Source organism: Lepeophtheirus salmonis, chromosome 12 (assembly GCF_016086655.4).
Source record: "Lepeophtheirus salmonis chromosome 12, UVic_Lsal_1.4, whole genome shotgun sequence".
In the NCBI taxonomy this organism is placed as follows: domain Eukaryota; kingdom Metazoa; phylum Arthropoda; class Copepoda; order Siphonostomatoida; family Caligidae; genus Lepeophtheirus; species Lepeophtheirus salmonis.
Genome location: NC_052142.2, coordinates 3,221,071 through 3,240,368, shown reverse-complemented (window position 1 = coordinate 3,240,368; position 19,298 = coordinate 3,221,071). Strand labels below are relative to the sequence as shown.

General features: G+C 32.1%; 1 long non-coding RNA gene across 1 annotated transcript in view; it reads right to left on the bottom strand.

The window, feature by feature from the left end:
• LOC139906820 (uncharacterized) overlaps nucleotides 1–19,298 on the bottom strand; it is a 100,296-nt gene that overhangs the window by 66,318 nt on the left and 14,680 nt on the right. Inside the window, exon 2 of the long non-coding RNA XR_011782800.1 lies at nucleotides 19,140–19,253. This is a non-coding gene — a long non-coding RNA (uncharacterized lncRNA). The remainder of the gene's footprint in view (nucleotides 1–19,139; nucleotides 19,254–19,298) is intronic.

Below are 19,298 nucleotides of genomic sequence, written 5' to 3'. Positions count from 1 at the left end.
GATTTTTATACGATTTTGAAATGACACTGAAGCTGTAGTCTGGCCTAAGCTTTGGATGAATTTCAGCAGAAAAGTTAATAGAAATTTCATCAAATGCACCTTCAATTAAAGAAACATGATATGTGGAAAGATGAAAAATTAAAAAATTTCAAGAAAAATATCTAACGACGACTATCGTCTAAAATCAAGTTCTTTGGGATCTCTGGGATTAATCAACCCAAAAGTAGTTCACTTGCTGCGATACATGCTTTACTCGAGAAACACCTGTGAAGAAATAGAGAAAATAAAACGACATTTCATCTGGGGCACAGTAAAACCCTACATATCTCAATCGAGAATGAACACCCCCATTAGTGACTGAGAATGGTAGTTACCTCAACCGAAGCACTCTGGAAATCACTCAATTTCTCCTGGTTCCGACGTTTACGTCTGAGCGACGATTTTTGGGCGTCACGAATAAAAATGATACTCACGCAACAAACGGCAGTCAAATATAGTAAAAAGGCCTTAATAGGGCGAACCAAAAGTTATTCAACCCTCAAGAAAATAGAGGCCACATGGTCGAACATGGGTATATCTTGGTCCTCTATCATATCTTCAATCCTCCCTCTTCTGGGTTCAAACGAACCGATAAATTATAATACACGTTTCATCAGTGCCAAAAAGATAAAGGAGCCTGGCTTATATAGGGAGAATGTCTAAAGAAAGAGATGGATAGATGGGGGAAAAAAATATGTATATTACAAAAGGGTTTTGTGTACATTTGTTTTTCTACTTTACACTAATGGTTGGTTTTTAAAATATTTCTTTTTTATTCTTATGTTTACATAGTCCATCTACGCTCAACCGGAAATTCTTTAAGGAAGGGATAAGCGCTTGCTCAATAACTCCTCCTCGATTTTTTGTTTTTTTTCATACGTTGGAGGAAGAAAGGAAATACAAGAATTTATCTTTATAACGTTTATATTAGTGTATATTAGATGTTGTTGTGATAAATGGTAATAATAATTAAAAAAAAAAAAAGGAGTTCTTTGAGATTATTTGCAGTCAATGGGTCTAAAATTGGAAAGGGACATATTGTTCATCCGATTCAAATATTAAAAGAGAAAATCTACTGTACATTTCAAGTTGTGGATGTCAACCAGTCCCCACCACCTAGCCGTAGCCCCCTACTAGGGTTAAATTTTCTCAAAAAACAATATAACCCTCAATATTTCACGAAGTTATTTTTTCATCCAAGGCAGACGAATAACTCTTGAAACATTCCGAGAAATATCTAATCGAATATCCTCAATCTATTTATATAAAACTTTAAATACGGAAGAGTTCCCCAAGCTTTGTAAAAACATTGTTACTTTTAACCAGTTTAATATGAATAAGAATATATCTCACAGGATTGTAATTACTGAAACACCTGTACACTGTAGGCCTCGTAGATTAAATAAAGAAAAATTAGCATCAACCGAAGTTGAGTTCCATAAGTTTTGATAAGAAGATAGAGATAAAACTACAGTTTCGAACACCTTCGGTTCATATTGATACATTAGAATACAATTTGGTGTAAAAAATTCAGGAGCAAAGTTTCAAAGATACATTGACTACATATTGCAACGGTTGTACGAAGTGTATGTATAATTGCAAAATTTATTAATATAAAGTAAAGCAGTGAATCATCGACAATTGTTTAGAGAGATATGCAAGCGCCAATAACAAAACAATCTAGTACTGAACATTAACAAGTGGGAAATTGGAAAAGAGACAATGTTATATTTTGGATACAATATCAACCGATTTGAAATAGCTCCATCAGATGATGAATATTTAAATCCTATACTATCCTGTAACTAACATTATTGCATCAAAAAATTCAATATTGCCTAATGACTGTATCAGCCAAATTTCATTTTATTTCGGCCAAAAATAATTCATTTTTAGCGATTAAACGGATATTTTTAATACCACCATCAATTTTTGGATATACTGTAATTATTATGATCGATTTGTACCAAAATGTTCAAAAATAGTTGAACCTCCATATGAAAAGATGAAATTGGATGGATTTTCGTTAACCTCAGATGACGAATTATACTTCAACGAAATAAAACAACTTCTTTGCAAATATGTCAGATTAACTTTCCCCGTAACAGAAGCTAATATTATAATTACTACTCAAGTATCTCATTGAGCCATTGAATTAATTTTGAAACAAAAAATTGATTATGATATTCTTCCCCTTGCATTTTATAGTAGGAAATTCAACAGCGCTAAAAAAAAAATTCAACTTTTGATCGTGAGTTACTATCGATATATCAAATAATAAAAAAAATCAGTCACATGATTAAAGGTAGCAAGATTGATGAACTAACAGATCACAAGCTGATTGTGGATGCATTGAGCGAAAAATATCCTAACTGGACGAAGAGACAAAATCAATATTTCAGAATACATCTCCAACTTGAGTTACAGAAAAGGCGCTGAAAATTTTATAGTCGACCTTTTATCACGTCCTATAAAGTCTATTTAAGTTAAAAAACCAGTTTATTCTGTAATGGATAAAGAAAAAGTCAAGTCAAAACATGAAGCCTCTGGGGACGTTGGAGAATATCTCATAATCGCTCGTATCAAACGAAACTTTGTATTAGACCATGGAGTAATAAAAATGATTAAAATTATCATCAAAGAATGCAATATAAAGACAAAAACAACAATGCATCAACATGTTCCTTTTTATCCTCCAGTTACCTCATTAGCTAGATATAAGAACATATCAGGTGATATTGTTGGGGCATTTGAAGAATTAAGTAAAAATACTAAATACTTGCTCACTTGCTTTGATTCATACACAAATGGATATGTGTTAAACCAATGCCCAACCAAACTTCACAGAAAGTGGTTAAAGCTTTAATGAAGTGTTGGGTACCCAATTTTATATGACTTGACACTATTCATTGGGATGGAGGTCGACAATTTGTAAGTACGATATGGTTTTATTGCATCAAATATTTTGGGATCAAACGCACAACTACTCTGTCATACAGACCACAAGATAAGGGACTACTGGAGACATAGACAATGTTGTTACTCCAAATTGGTGTTTCGCAATCGCAAATTTAGCAGGGTACAAGAAATAGAAAACAGATTTTTTTATATGGCTACGAATACATTTTTGTGTCATCTACAACTTACTATAACAAAAAAAATTTAAATTGCAATATTACATTAAAAATATAGTTTTAATTTAGTTTTTTTTAAAGGTTAATTTTTGTCAACTTTCAGATATATCTGGTAAATTACACGTATGAGCTGGAAAAATTTAGGCTTATTTCTATAAACTGTCAAAATGTTATTTTTTTTTTAATGTTCCTTTATTTGGTTAGATGGAGTTGCACTGATTAAGTATAAGTAAACATTATAGTATTACAATTAATCCCTATAACCTAGGAATCTTTTGATGAAATCCATATACATATAGTATATTTCTTTCTCTAGGAATCGTTGGGGCGTGAACGTACGCACATCAAGTTCAAGAAAATAACTCTCGAGTGTGCTGTCTATGAGCTATGGCGATTCCATTATTATTTTTATTTTTTGAGCTGACGACATAAACCTTATAAGACTTTGCGATAATTATTTTTTTATTAAGATATTTACTTAGTCGTCTACGACACATAGAGAATACATTTGTGTATTGTTCCGAATATATTGTCTTGTCATGTACAACTCAGTGTAAGAAAAGTTTGATTTTAAATAAGTATAATTTGAAAAAAAATTCAAGTTTTGGTTTAGAAATGTGCCATATCTCATTGTTGTTTTTTTGTAACCTACCTAAAAATATGACACCGAACTTGGTATAAATTCAAATATAGTAATTACTTATTATGTTTGCAATATTGAAATTCCCAACCCATCGTAAATTGATCTCTTCTTTGTGACAATCCTTAAATCTATTTCCCAACAAAGGAGTTGACTCTGTTCTGTTATGTAGGGTGTACCAGACGTCCTCTTTTCCCCAGACATGCCCTCTTTTTTAGACCTAAAAAATGCGTCTGGCAGGGATTTCAAAAATTTCTGCGAATTGCTTTGTCGGATATTTGTGTTTCTCTGGGTCTTTCAAAAACTATTTATTAAGCCCTTAGCCAATTTGGAAATGGTATCTGCCTTCCACCTTCATGCGAGAGCTCTGACTGTAAAGAGAACAGCCATTGATCCACCGATTACAGTGTTGCCAGATACAAGATAATTATCCTCCAAATACAACCATTTTGAACTTTTGGTACGATACTTCACCATTTCCAATCGGACAATACTGAGCACCTTGCTGCTTCCACTAGTTGCATTGTTTACAGCACATGAAATCTGCAGCCATGCCGAAGTGTAAATGTAATTTAACGGACAAACTAAAAAAAAAAATATACCGATGTTTTCGCCTTGGCCGTGATGTTTCGGAAGCTGATTGCATGACATGCAAAGTAGGCACGTACATATCAGTGGCAAATAAAGGTGGTCGCGATTTGGAAGCTCACGTGCACTTTGCAAAACACAAAACTGCAACAAGAGGAGAGAGCTCATCAAGTTAAGTGACAAACTTTTTTGTAAGCAAAACAGTTATTTATGTTACGGCTGCAGAGGGTACCCTTTCGGTTCATAAGTAAAGTATCACAACAGTTAGAGATCGATGGACTGCATATCTGGTTCGCTAAGTAAGATTTTCCTAGATTTGGTGATAGCTCCAAAAATATCAAGTACTCACACCAAAACAGAAGCTAACTTTTTTTAAAGTTAATGCTGTGATAGTTTCACATTCTGTCGAAGTTGCTCTGGAAGCACTTGAAGACATCCGTACTGTGGTGTGTCTACTGAAGGCAACAATCATGGAGCTGAGCAACTATTGGCTCTGCTCATTCAATATTTTGAGTGAAAAAATTGTGGTCTGCAAGGCAAATTTGTTGAATTTAAAAAAACAACAACAAATGAATCCGCTGAAATGATTTAAGAATACATCAGAGAAACACTGGAAAAGAAAGGGATATTTTCGAAATGTATTGCATTAATCATTGAATCTGGCGTACAAAGGAAGGAAGGAATGTTTTTGCAAACTTAAAAAATTAGAACAACTCTCTTATTAGCGTGGGCAATCTGGCACCCATACTCAACAATTGTGTTGTGAATTGATTTTGGGATTTAAAATTCTGGCACAAACTCATGTTCTCTCCATTTTAAATTCCATTATTTCATCAAATCTTGGAAGCAGGGCTGTATCATTTCCGTCTTGTAGTAATTACCTAGATTGAATTTCTTTTTTCCTTCTCTCATTAGCTTTTTGGCTTCCGACAGATTTAAAAAATAAATTCTTCCACTGTTGTAGAACTTATTTATAGCCACCCTAATATTCTATCCAGCTTCCAAATCCTATTCAATCATTTGTACACCTTCCTTCAGATTTCTTAAAACGTCATCTTCTTCTAAAAGTTTCTTATGTGATGAATTTTATTTTTTGTTGAGTTTTTGGCGTCTTTTCTTTCAAATATTGCCGTGTAGTTATTTGTTATATCTCCTATATTCCTCATTTTATTAACATTTTTCATTCACTTTGATACCCACTGTTTTTGTAACCCAATAGGGATGTAAAGTCCCTACCATACTTTTCAACCCTATTAAAATCTCCAGCCACAATTATATTTTCTTTTTGAGGTAGTAAGGTTCATATTTCTCAAGTTTTTTAATAGGAACTTTGTATCACCCGACGGTATGTAAACACAACCCACAAGCCTTACGGACGCATGATGTTTAGACGATGTTAATCTGTCCCTGACCTATTTTGGCAAATCTTGTCAGCTCTTGATGCTTCAAATATATCCTCAAATCTTTGAGCTGTTTTTGAGTAGGACTCAACTTTTTCAAAAAAGGTGACACAGTGCTTGACTATATCAGGGGCTATCATTCTTTTTACTTCCGGGACTCTAATCTAGAATGAAATCGGTTCATAATTTATTACCTTTTCGATCTGTTAATTCTATTTGACGTGAGAGGTAGACTTTAGAGAGGATTTCATCTTTTAACATTCTTCGGACAGAAGTAAAGAGGGGCCTGTGCGGTGATCTGAAACAGATTGATTTAAAATCCTTAGGGTTCCTTTTCAAAACTTTTGTTCATTGGGTAGCTGTGTTGCATTTCGTTGTGATTTATTTTCACTCCATCTCCCACTCTTGATACAAATATAGTTATCATATACCAGTCATTTTCGTTGTTAACTTCATCCTCATGATTTATCTCTAAATCAAAAAAATAAAGTTATAAAGAACAGCACCATCTCGACCCGCAAGGTTCTCCATAACTCGAACTAACGCCATTCATGGAGTAGTACTTTTTCATCTGAGATAAATACAACGTCGATTACTATAATTCCATCGACGAATTCTTTTTATTGTCCTCGTATATGCAGTCGTTACAAATATTCTTTGGACCATGACTTTCAAAAATGATCTCGAAGAAAGCTCTGTTACTTATAACAAACCTTTAAGTCCACATTCTTGGCAAAAAATTGAGATTTACATTAATGTGAAGGGGGTGATGCTTAACAAATCATAAGTATCAAAAATAAGAAATGCAAGAGGATGTTGATTTATAAATGCTTAAATAATAGACCGGACAACATATTATGTCTGATCATATGCCAAGAGAGTTTTTCCAAGTATAATTTTGAGAGTATTCTTTAGAGATGCAATGAGCCGGCCGTAAAATCCTCCACAAAATTGATTTTTTGGAGTAAAGAAATCCCAAATAATAGAAAAGGAAGTAAAAAAAATGTTGCATTAGTCTGAAGACAGGATTTTCGATGTCTTGTCATACGATGTTTGATTGTACAAAATTATCCTTTTCGTAGCTCCCCTTCGATTTATCATCCAACAAACCGCTTGGATAATTTTGTATGTTTTCAGAAGCAATACTAATTCCAAATGTATGTCCTAATATGTGCACTAGTATATAAACAAATAGGCTTTTGCAGTTGAGTTATTACTTTTTATATATAAATGTCCGGCAAAATCATTACCCAATTTATTAAATGCAGGTTCAATCTTAACTCTCTCTTCTAGGAGGGTAGACATAGTTTGAGTCAAAAGTATAGTGCCCTGATGCTTGTACATAATAAATGGCTGGTTAAACTACCTTTCTCCTACCGATAACACAAAATCTTCTGTGGAAATAAACGATGCTCCTAATGGCAAGCTCACTAGCATTACAAGAGACATCCAGTATGGACAAGTATAAATACAAAATTTTGGTAAAGAAAAATAACAACTATAATTCCTCATTTTCGAACTATATTCCAGCTCTTTCCCGCAAATTTTGAACTTGGAGACGCTGGAATAATTGAATTCTTCCTTTAACAATTTCTTCAATGTCCAAAAAGACTGTATGATAATTTTTCCTCAAATTGAAAAGGGGATTGAAATCTAAATATATTGAAAGCCTGAACACCTTACACATAATGGTCCTCTTGGTATATTTACAAAGTGGCCTAAAAAATTGTACTTCTTTTGATATTGGAAGCAGTCATTAACCACATCCCAACAAATACTCAGCACCTTAGTAATTCCATCCAACTAAGTAACCTTGAGTTCAACAAATAATTACTTTATTTGAATTTGTACGAAGCGCGGTAATATATTGTGATATTAGTTGTTATTATTTATCATGGTGTATGACGTCATTATTGTTATATTGAAATAGTAAACATTATTAAAGTAATGCTGTATATATGCTAGTACACCCCCATAAAAAATAAAATTACTCAAAATACAAAAACGAACCAAAATCCTGGGGTATGCATATTTTTTTAATAGGTCTTTTTTTTTTAAATGAAACGTGGAATATTTTTCTATAATATAAGCTAAGATATTCTGTATCACTATAAATTATGAAAAAATATAAAGATCTAAAGAAGAGTATTGTTTTCATCATGTTTAAGCCTAAAAATTGAAATAAGTTGAGTTCAGAATAAGATACAGAATCAATAAAACATGTTTATAATCATAAGCAGCCCTTTTGTATCAGTTTATTAATCGTACTTGAATTTGGTGATTGTTTTAATTTTTAAAAATGACTCTAACCGACAATAGTACCGAATTAGTATAATTTCAGATTTTTCTGAAACCCGATCATCCAGATAAAAATTGAGATTTGTACTGGATTTTGCACTCAAAAATAAATTATGTACTTGGTTTACTTGCACTTGGTAGAAATTTTACGCTATAAATTTTCCTTATATAATTGACGCTCAAGTGTTCTTGTAGCAGGCAAGGTGTCTTTCTGACAAATATCATGTTTAAGAACTGTGCAAATTAATTTGATGACTTTGGTTAATAATAAGTGCAAAATAAAAATCCCTTGGACATTGATTAATTTGTGAAAGTTTTTGTAAATGGTAAAAGGAAGCCCCCAATGATTTCTATAAATATCTAAAGAATACCAGCTCCACTCTAATTTACGTACCTCTGATTAACTTTGATTGTACCTTAGATATCCTTCCAAATACATCCATAAATAGTTGGAAAAAAAAATGGAAAAATCGAACCCGTCCCACATTGTCTGGTACCCAAATGCAAAGAAGAAGAGGAGCTAACTACAAAATTCAACAAATTTCTTTCAGGGAGACTGAAGTTTAAAATAAAACCCTCAAGGACGCTACCATCAATTGTACCTGTAGGGGGGAAAAAAGTAGAGTTGCTCGCTAAATTCCAACAAATACAATACTACAAATGCCTAAAGTATGGTCACATAAGAAGTAAATGCTCTGCCCTTAATAAAAGAACATTCAAAGAATATGAAACCGAATTTAGACGGGAGATTGGTCTCCCGATAAGAATTGAAAGTGCAATGGATTGTGATATTTTAGAGGAAGAAGAAGACATTAACATAACAGGAGAGGAATCGAACGCTGCCCGTCTGGTCGAAAATGATGAAGCCCAAAAAGAAGATGAACACATTGACGAAACAAAAGAGGAAACGAACGCCGCCCGTCTGGTCGAAAGTGACGAGGCCCAAAAAGAAGAAGAAGTGCATCCACTATCTGATGGAGGATTGTCACTGAATGAAAATCAAAAAGGAGAAAAAGAAAATGATTACTCGACTGAACAACAGGCCACACATAGAGGGACTGAAAGTTCTACTTTACCTTTCTCACCTAATGCCGACCAAAAGATTGAAACGGACACAGCAAATAATACTCCACTCAGGGACGACTGGAAAATGGTACTACGGAAGAAACCAGAAGTCCCAACCAAGAAACCTCTAATAACAAAGAAGCACGCGAAGAGATCCTTCTCATCTCCTCGGGAAAACTCTTTAGAAAAAAAATCAAGAGAAAATAACACTCCTGAAAATTAAATTGCAGTCAACAATGGAGATACATGCTTTTCTGTGTACCGACGACTTTGTAATTGCAAATATTCATATTTCTATCAACTATGCATTGTAACTTTGAAAAAAAAAATACACCTCCCAGACTTGTTGAATTCAAAGAAAATTTAGGAATCAATCGCTTAATTTCTCTCAATATCCGTGGAGGAAAATCGCGTAAAGTCAGACACGCTCTAATGAAAAGACTAATGACCTTAAATCCGGATATTATCTGTCTGCAAGACATTAAGAGCCTAGTTTCCTCTTCATGTGGAAAAAGTGTACTTCTTGCCTCCCTAGTTGTTTTAGCTATTTCTACACTGACTCTGGTGTAAAACGTGGAGTCCTTACTCTTGTTTCAAGATTGTTAAATGTTCCAATTTGTGTTCAAGAATTTTACGGAAAAAGTGAATGGCATAAGATCTTAATTACTTCGGCAACATCAGAATTTTTCTTAATCAACGCGTATGGTCCTAGTGAGAGAGAGTCGACTTTTTTTCAAGCTATTATTAATTCCCATAAGGGAAATCCTTGCCCCCTTGCTATTGTTGGTGATATAAATGTGGATTTAAATAAGATTAGTAGTCTAAACTTGAAAATTTTAAAGAAGTTAATGTTGGAGATGAATATGGTTGATCTATTAAGGAAAATTTCACCGAATGAAAAGATTTCATGGAGAACAGGAAACAAGACTTCAAGAATAGATTTAGTTTTGGCTTCATCTAGTTTTATTAATAAAACAACGAACACAAAATACCTCCCAGAGCCCTCATCTGACCACAAGATCATACAATGGGATTTCAAGCATGAATATAAAATGAAACAATTCAAAATGCCTCGCTGGATCTTGGAGGATGAAGATTTTCAACAAAGTCTTCAACGTAGGCTGACAGTAAATTTTGATCGCGTATTATCTGCTTCTAGGATAGCTTTGCGACTTAGTAATACTATTCAAGTGACTACCAAAAAAATTATCAAACGAAGAAAAGAAGCAAGCAGAAAATTCAATGACAACTTGGATGCTATTCTGACACAAGGTTCTCCTTTTGTCAGGGCATATGCGGCAGATACAATCAATACTTTTAGAATTCATGATATAGTTGATGAAGAGAAGAATAGGAAAATTGAACGGGAATGTAATTGCAGTCTTCGACTTAAAAAACTAGGAAGAAAATTTGGTCATCCAACCACAGGGGTTAAGCTTATAATGGTGGATGGAAAAAGACTGGGAAAAAGACTGGTAAAAAAAGAGGATATCTTGAACTATTTTCATGAGTGCTTTCAGAATATTGTAGGAGGGGATAGAAAAAACTTCCCCCGGAGAAGGAGACACAAGGGAACAATCTTCTCAGAAGACATTATTGAAAATTTTATGGAAAATAAATTTAAATCCGATAAGGCCTGTGGACCTGATGGAATAATTGGAAAAGCTTATGTCGTGGCAAAGAAGGAAATTGTGCCTTATTTAACATGTATTGCTAAATCTATGGAGAAACACGGCCGTCTTCCAAAAGTGTTGATTAAGGGAAGAATTGCTCTTATTCCAAAAAAAGGTAACGGAACGGACTTTAGTCATTGGAGGCCCATAACTGTGCTTAATGAAGCATATAGAATTATTGTTGGAGTTTTAGGCAAAAAAATTGAGCCAATTTTAAACATGAAGTGCGGTCCAGAGCAAAAAAGTTTTCTTCGTGGGAGGAGAATCACTGATGTTTCTTGGAACATTCAGGCGGCACTAGAATCGGTAAATGGACGTAAAATGTATGGGGCGGTTATAGCTATTGATTTTTCAAAAGCTTTTGACTCTATCAGACACGTTTTATTATGAAGACTGTTAAGAAAATCTTGCCTAAGAAATTTTATAATCCGATTAGGGCTCTACTTTTGAATGGAGCTTCAACAATATCTATAGGTGGGTTGGATAGTAAACCAATTGAATTGAAAAGAAGTTGCCGACAGGGATGGCCGGTTTCTCCTTTACTTTTTGTTGCGGCAATTGAAGAACTCAATAATATTATCAAAAGGAAATATGGCGGATTTGGTATTCAACTAGGATCGAGCAGGAAAATAATTGATATGTATGCAGATGATGTGACTCTTATGGTAGAGGCTAAATCGGAGAGGCAACTGATCAGGAGGATCGAGATTCTCTTGGGTTGCTTAGAGAAGTTTGAGATAAAGTCTGGCCTTGCAGTCAATAAGTATAAAACAGCAATACTACCGATTGGTAAGTGGACTTCGATATCTTACAACGAAGTTCGAGGTTACGCAATAAGAGATACTTTAGAAATTCTTGGGATTAAGTGGGACAGACACGGAGTAACGTTAAGGAACTGGACTTCCCTTAACAGTTTGATCTATAAAAAATTAGCGGAATGGAGAAATTTTAACTTACAAACAAGGATTGACTTATATAACACACAAGTAATTCCATGGATCTTGTATAAAGCTACTTTGTCTCCGATTATCGGAGAGCATTCGATTAAGGAGGAAAAAAGTTGGCTTGAAAAGTTATTTTATAAAACATACATTCCGTCATTAAAAAGAAGCAAAGAACAAATTGGAGGTGGACTTGCCACGATTTCTACTATCTTGCCTAAAATTTACAAGAAGATTTTTATTAATTTAATTGGGAACCCAAATGTTGGTTGGAAGTCTTGTATTTCCTCGAGTAGGATTTGAAAGTGGATTTTGTTTGGAACGAAAATGATAAATTCGCAAGTGGTCCAATTCTCTTCTTTTATTGGGGCAGCTCATAGAATTTTGTGGTTAAACGATGTGGTTTTTGACTCGAACTCGACAATAGACGTAATACATAAGAACAGGGGAAAGAGGTATTTCTTTAAAAACCATGAAAATCCAATAAGCATGGAAAGGGAAGCGTTGGATAATAACGTAATTTCAATTCATGATGTAAAATGTGATAATATTTTCTCGAAAGGGAAGTTTTTTTTCCTTTGCAAAGGACAGCAGCAACACACTGTATGCTGACTCCTTGGCCTATGAAAATGGGTTCGTTTAAAAAGTATCAACTGAAGCCATCACGGTTTGTGGAAAATATCTCCGTATTCTTAGTTTGAAGGACGATTGGACAAGTCATATAATGAATTCGACTAAAGGAATTGCCGATGGCAGGAAATTCACTGCCCAATTTCAAGTGGCTACGGGCTGTATAATTTTTAACGATTATTGTAAAGACTGTGGCAAGATGTTTAATTCTGTTATTCATGCTTTTGCTGAGTGTCCTTTTTTGCTGTTATTGAGGAAGTTTGTTGAATGGAACTTGGAAGGTCATATAAACACCGCACCAAACCATATCTCGGCCATAATTCTTTTTGGGCTTCCAAAAATAAGTTAATTTCGAAGAAGGCTAAAGCAATCGGGTTTGGCTTACTTAACTCTGAGGCTTATATTGCAAAAAAGTTGACATTGAAGGAACCAACAGATGGAAGGGAGTTAAGAGGCATACTTATTGCGGCTGCGTCACGATACTTGGCTTTTGAATTGAAAATACCCAAGGACGATACAATGACGTTCGATTTAGCGCTGGATATTATTCGGTATTTTCCGGAGAACTCAATTAAATACATAAAATTTTTAAATCACATTATCAAGATATTTAATAGACATAAAAATAGGCAAATCCTAGATACTTAGTTTTAGATTTATGACTTTTTTTGGTTATATTGTGTTTTTATTTGTTGTTGGGATTTTTTGATAATCTTATTCATTGTATAGATTTTTAGTGTAACTAAAGTGGTCTTTGTTTTTGGGAACTAATTTTAAACTACAATGTTTATTTATATTTTTACTAAATGTAATTTCCCAATTTATTATGATGTATATTTTTTTTTTTTTTTAATATTATATATAGTAAAATTAAGACCTTAATAAAAAAATAAAAAAAATAGTTATTCAAATAGTACAAAAACCAGTATTTATAATTTGAATATGCAAAGTTTCTAATGACAGATCGAGGACGCCAGTTTATTTCGATTGCACAGAAGAAGTATGTGATAACTTTGAATATAGATAATATAAATACTACACCTTATCTTTCTCAAGGAAATGGGGTTATAGAAAGGGAACATAGCAATCCATTGCAAAATCCTAGAGTCTGATCAAAGTTGGTAGGAGTATTGTCCAGAATACTGGTGGATTTACTTTCAACTGTGAAAAATTATTCGGCAGAACTATTTTTCCGTGAACAAATTCGTTCTACTAGAACAGTTTTACTGTGGAGAAAAGAGATTTTAATACTCATCACAATATTTAAAAAAAATATTGTCATACACTCAAAATTATTAAAACCAAAGAAATATATGTCTTAAGTCCTCCGATAATCACATTCCTTATTACAATGACCCTTCAAAGTGATACGCAAATTTAAGAAAATAAAGGGGGGAGGGGTGTATGTAGTTAAAAGCATCTTTGTGAGATCAGAGTTAAAGTTTGACTTGATGTATTCATCATTAACTTGATTTTTTAGATGAATATTCATGCTCTTGATATGAGATGAGGATAATAAGTGGCATGTAAATCTAGACAGGGGACTAAAGGCACATTTATATCGACAAATCCGACACGCCATCTGTTTCTCTTCCGTTAAGTATTTTCCAAATTCCTGGGCCTCCATTTTCAGAAATCCAGACAGAAGGCGACGTTATTTTAGGCATTTTATTCAGTTCTCTATCGACCATCACCATCTAATATTATATTAATATTGAATAATAAAGGCGGGAATGATAACAATCTTGATTGATAGTAGAAGATGTATATTATTTAATCAATGATGCCATAAGTATTTCTTCTCTTTTCCTCGCACGCTTTTCTATTCTTACCAAAATTATCATCCTTATCATTCCTCCAAATCTTCTTCAGAATAACCATATACTGCTATAAGAACTAATAACTTCCATAAAAATTCAAAAGAATTCTATAAAAGCCCAACTGAGGAAGTTAAAGAGTTCTCCTTATCCATCCACTTCTCCTTCATTGAAATTCGGAAGTCCTATTCTTCTTAAGTCAACTTTGTTTCGTCTCTTAATCTAAGAAAAATATTTTATTGATAAGACTCCTTCAGTTTCTTTGATGTTAACACATAAATAATTTATCCCAATCAAAATTCGGATTATAAGCTGGAGTTTGTGATGTATAATCAATTGGGTAATTATACAATATAGACCCTTGATTTCTTTATTACTTGTGTGCCTCTTGTCATTGGAAAAACGAATGGAAGATAATTCTTAACTCTTAAAATTATGTCACTCTCTTCTAGATAGTTTTGACTGCATTCCCAATACATATTCTATTCTGCTAGTGCATATATTTATTTCTGTATAAAATAACTTCTATATCGTCTCATTTGTCAATTTTAAATTTGTCTGATGATCTGCTTAAAATTTATAATTAATATAATTGTTTTTTAAGTTGTATTTTTTTAAATTTACCCATACTTATTTAACTTACTATTATAAACATACGCTATAATACTTATTTAACTTACTATTATAAATATACGCTATAATACTTAAATAAATAAAAACGCGAAGAAACGGATTCTTGCTTTTACATTTATAATTATTTATTTGTTATATCCCTTGGTATATTGTGATATTCCAATCATTTGGTTGTATTAAAAACTTGAGACCAATAACCCTACAGAGAACAATATATAATCGCATTTGATTACTGAAAGACTGAATTCAACGTTTCCTCAAATGGAATACGTCATTGCTAATCTTCAAACAACGTTCGAAAAAAGTAACGATTGCACCATTATTACTATTGTATCAATATTAGTGGCTAATGAACGCACAAAAAGTGAAGCGAGTTTTTTCTATTCCTCTTAATTATGTTATTGATTCGAAATATAAAACTCTGTACCGAAACACGTCTGTAGTTATTGCCTAGTATTTTTATTATAGAGTATGTAATATAGTCCATTAATTTCATTATCCTTGGTTATTGGGAGAGGCATAATCCTCACATGGACCTTCGGCCAATTTAGAACCTAAGTTGGACGTGGTTTCTCGAAATATTCAGGGATTCATTTGATATTGTACGATTTCGATATATTTTCGGAAGATTGATTGAAAAGCGGGGAACTTAAGGCTTAAAAGGATTATTATAAACCATACTGGTGGTATTTGAAGCTCAAAGGGCTCTTTATAAAACCAAACGTAATGTATGTTTCATTAATAGTGTGACTTTTGCAACTCCGTAAATGTTTACTTAAAAACCTAAAGCAATACAAGATCAAATATACGCTACTAATATCTATCTGTAAGATATAGAGTACTATGTTTAAATATTCAATGAAAAGATAACACTAATTATGTTAATTCATTGAACTTAGACTTGAAGTTTATATTTCACTTGTAATATAATTTAAGATTGATATGCATGAAATAATATAATTTAAAAAATAAACATTTTAAATTCATTAGGAGTATTTACAAAAATTAAGTTTAATAGTCTGTATATATTAAATATTCATATCCCTTCGATATATTATAGGAATTACATTATTGTTAGAAATGTATCTAAAGGTAAAAATAGAATCAATATATCAAAATCCTGGGATAGAGGAGACTCAGACGACGATTTACATGAGATCTTTGGAGTACAGATTATTTTTAGTCCAAAGTATTATATCCTGGAAGAAAAAGTAATACTGAGAAGCAAAAGCCAATAGCCATGTATAAAAATGAAATATATTTCGACAACCGGCAAACAGTCAAGCCTTTCGTATTATTATTTGTATTTTAAGTTGTGAGTTGAAGTATACAATAGTCACAAGAGATTCTCACTCTTTAATATTGAATACAAACCTCAAATGGTATATAAAGGAAGAGTTTCTTCAATAAAGAATTCTAAATTAGACTTTTCATTGAAGATTAGCAACTAAAACGCTCATTTTATTATGAAATCCAAGAAATAGAAAATAATTCGTTGAAGAATACAAATCCATCCCACACTTTTTTGAGAAAAAATCATCCTTGCGCAATTTCCAGTTGACTCACCACATATGTCTATGATTAATCACGGACTTCTGAAGATAAAGAATACAAAGAGGGTAAATGAATTGAGTTAGCTCCGGAAAATTGATATTTAGATAGAATTTGACGTCAATTTTTTCAAATGTTATCTTGGAAATCCATTAATAATTATGGTTTATATTTAAAGAAGAAAAAACATAATCATGTTGTGAACAAAAAAATTAAAGGTTTCTACACTTTTGGCGTTGTTCAATCCTTAATAGTCCAAGATCATATATCCAAATGATGGATTCATTGAGAAAAAATAATCAAGCGTAAAAATGAAGAACGCTAAATGATTGATTTGAAAAATAGACGTTTATGGGTTTGCAATAGGAGATTTATCCTTATAGATGACACTCAAAACGAATAAATAAGGTATTTTTAAAATTTGCTGATCTCGTTGTTGGACGAAAGAGGGGATCTTTTATATTTATTAGTGATGATTAGTTATCGATCTTTTTGGGATTCCCAGGAATCGATAATATCGATATTGCTATAAAAGTTATCGGGAGTTATCTGAAAAATTAATGACATGAACAAGTATCATATTTCAGTTTTTAGAAAATTTAAATAGACATTTGTGCTTAATAATAGCAAAGCATGAAGATTATCATCTCCTAGTAGTGTTAAACCCAGTCTTAGGACTGAATATCTAATCAGTCTTCTCCCCCAACTTCCAGTCTTTCTTTTTTAATAAATATAATCTTTCTTTTTTATCCGTCCGATCTTTTTTACCATGTAACGGTACTGCGGTCCTTCGGTTATATCGTCCTAGCTATTTTTATTACTATTTTTCATTCATAGCTAGGATTGAATAATATAAAAACGAAGAAAATAATAAATGAAAGCTAGAACTAATAATAATAAGTGCCAGTCACACACCTCCTACTTTATACTGCAGGATTCTTGTCTCTTGCAAGAGGTTATGTTAAACAGCTGAAAGGACATAGTTAGACACTACATCATTTAAACTATCGTAGTTTAAATAATTATAATAATAATTTATTAGGATCGGACTGCAGTCTTTTCAGTTTTTTTATAACGATCCAATACTATCTCCAAGTCGATTGCAAGCTTTATAGAAAAAAATCAAAGACAGGAAAAACTGCGTTCTGGCTCGGTAAAAGTTGGTGGAATGGTTCAAAGTGCCTCTTTTAGATGTGCAAAAACTTTGTCTTCATTCAAGTTCCCTGTTTGGTAATACAAAGCCATAGCTTTTTTGCCTACTTTATCGGTGCAAAATAAATAATCACTTACTTTAGAAGTAGTTTTTTTATTTACGAGCTCCTAACCCTTTACTCTATAAGTTTGGCCTTTTGAAGTTGAGTTTTATTCTTAGACCAATACAGTTTTCATTACTTCTTGATCCCTTGAAAAAAAATTCTCTCTAACTCGATTGCAAAATTGACAACTTTTGTTTAATTTATGACAACTTTTATATGAATATATTAGCAATCTATTTATTATAATAAACAAAAAGAGTAGAATCAAGAATACGGGATACATGTTCATCAATATTCAAAATGTCCTAGTTAGAAACTATAGGTATTCATTTTTTTCAAATGTATTTGGATTGAAAAAATAAGTGGTATTTGAATAAAGATAACATGAGCTAACTCTCAAATATATATTTATTCTTATAATGATTAACTCAAAAAGGAGATTAGTATAATACTTTGGACTAAAAAGAATGATCCCTTCATGAAATTTATCAAATGCATATTTGAATCTATCATATCTACTCATTTAAAATAAATTTGAATGACTATGAAATAAATCTGTATCTTTTCTCAAATTTTAACATTCAACATTTGTACAATATATATATAAATCTACTGCACTAAGTTCGCAGGAGTTGAGATGAGAGGCTTTAGTAGCACTCATTTTCAGCTTTAAGCAAAGATAACTTTGATTCTAATTCGATACGTTTGAAAAATGGTTTCGAATCTTTAATAATCAACAAGAAATATAATTTCAAAACAACTATTAAATATGACTTTCGATTGTGATGTGTATCGAAATAACAATGATGAAGTGTATTTTATCGTTAAGAATATATTATAACATAAAATTACACGAACCCTATTTTATAGCTACAAATTTATTTTAAGAGGTTCCATTTTTCAAAACATCCTATATTTCTGCATACCAAATTATTACAAAATACTATTTTTGTAGTCCCTTATTTCAGAAATTAATTATCACATAAATTTAGTGGGTATAAAAAAACAACAAAAATCCAAAACGGATTTTAGGAGTAAATATTTTGCCTTAATTCACAAAAAAAAATGGATTCTCCATTAAAATTTGCATAAGAAATAACATAGATTATATTCAATAAGACCACGTTTTTTTTTTGTTGTTTTTTTTGTCATATTTGTCCACAAAGGACCTTCAAGTACAATATTGATAAATTAAGATTATTCATTTTCATAACTTATTCAGTATAATTTGTAATGTTTTCCCTGTATTTTTGTTAATTACTTTTTCCTGAAATATTGTTTCAAATTTTAAAAAAAAAAAAGCAAAATATTTAGAGAAGAAATCATAATTGTTTAGGAACCTGATTTAATAAGAAAAAATAAATTTCAATATTTGATTAGTTTTACTAGAGTCAGATTTCGAACTTGTCTTGTTACGAAATATATATTATAATTACAGTTATTAAATTTCTATTTAAATAAGAATAATATATACCGGTATAGTAGCATTACGTTCATTTGTTAATCTTTGAAGTTCCTTGCCGGCTTTTAACTTTACAGAAATACTTTGATTGACTTCCTTATCAGCTTCATCATACTTTCTTTGAGTCTAAAATGAATAATATATTTAACAAACAATTTAGATATAGAATAC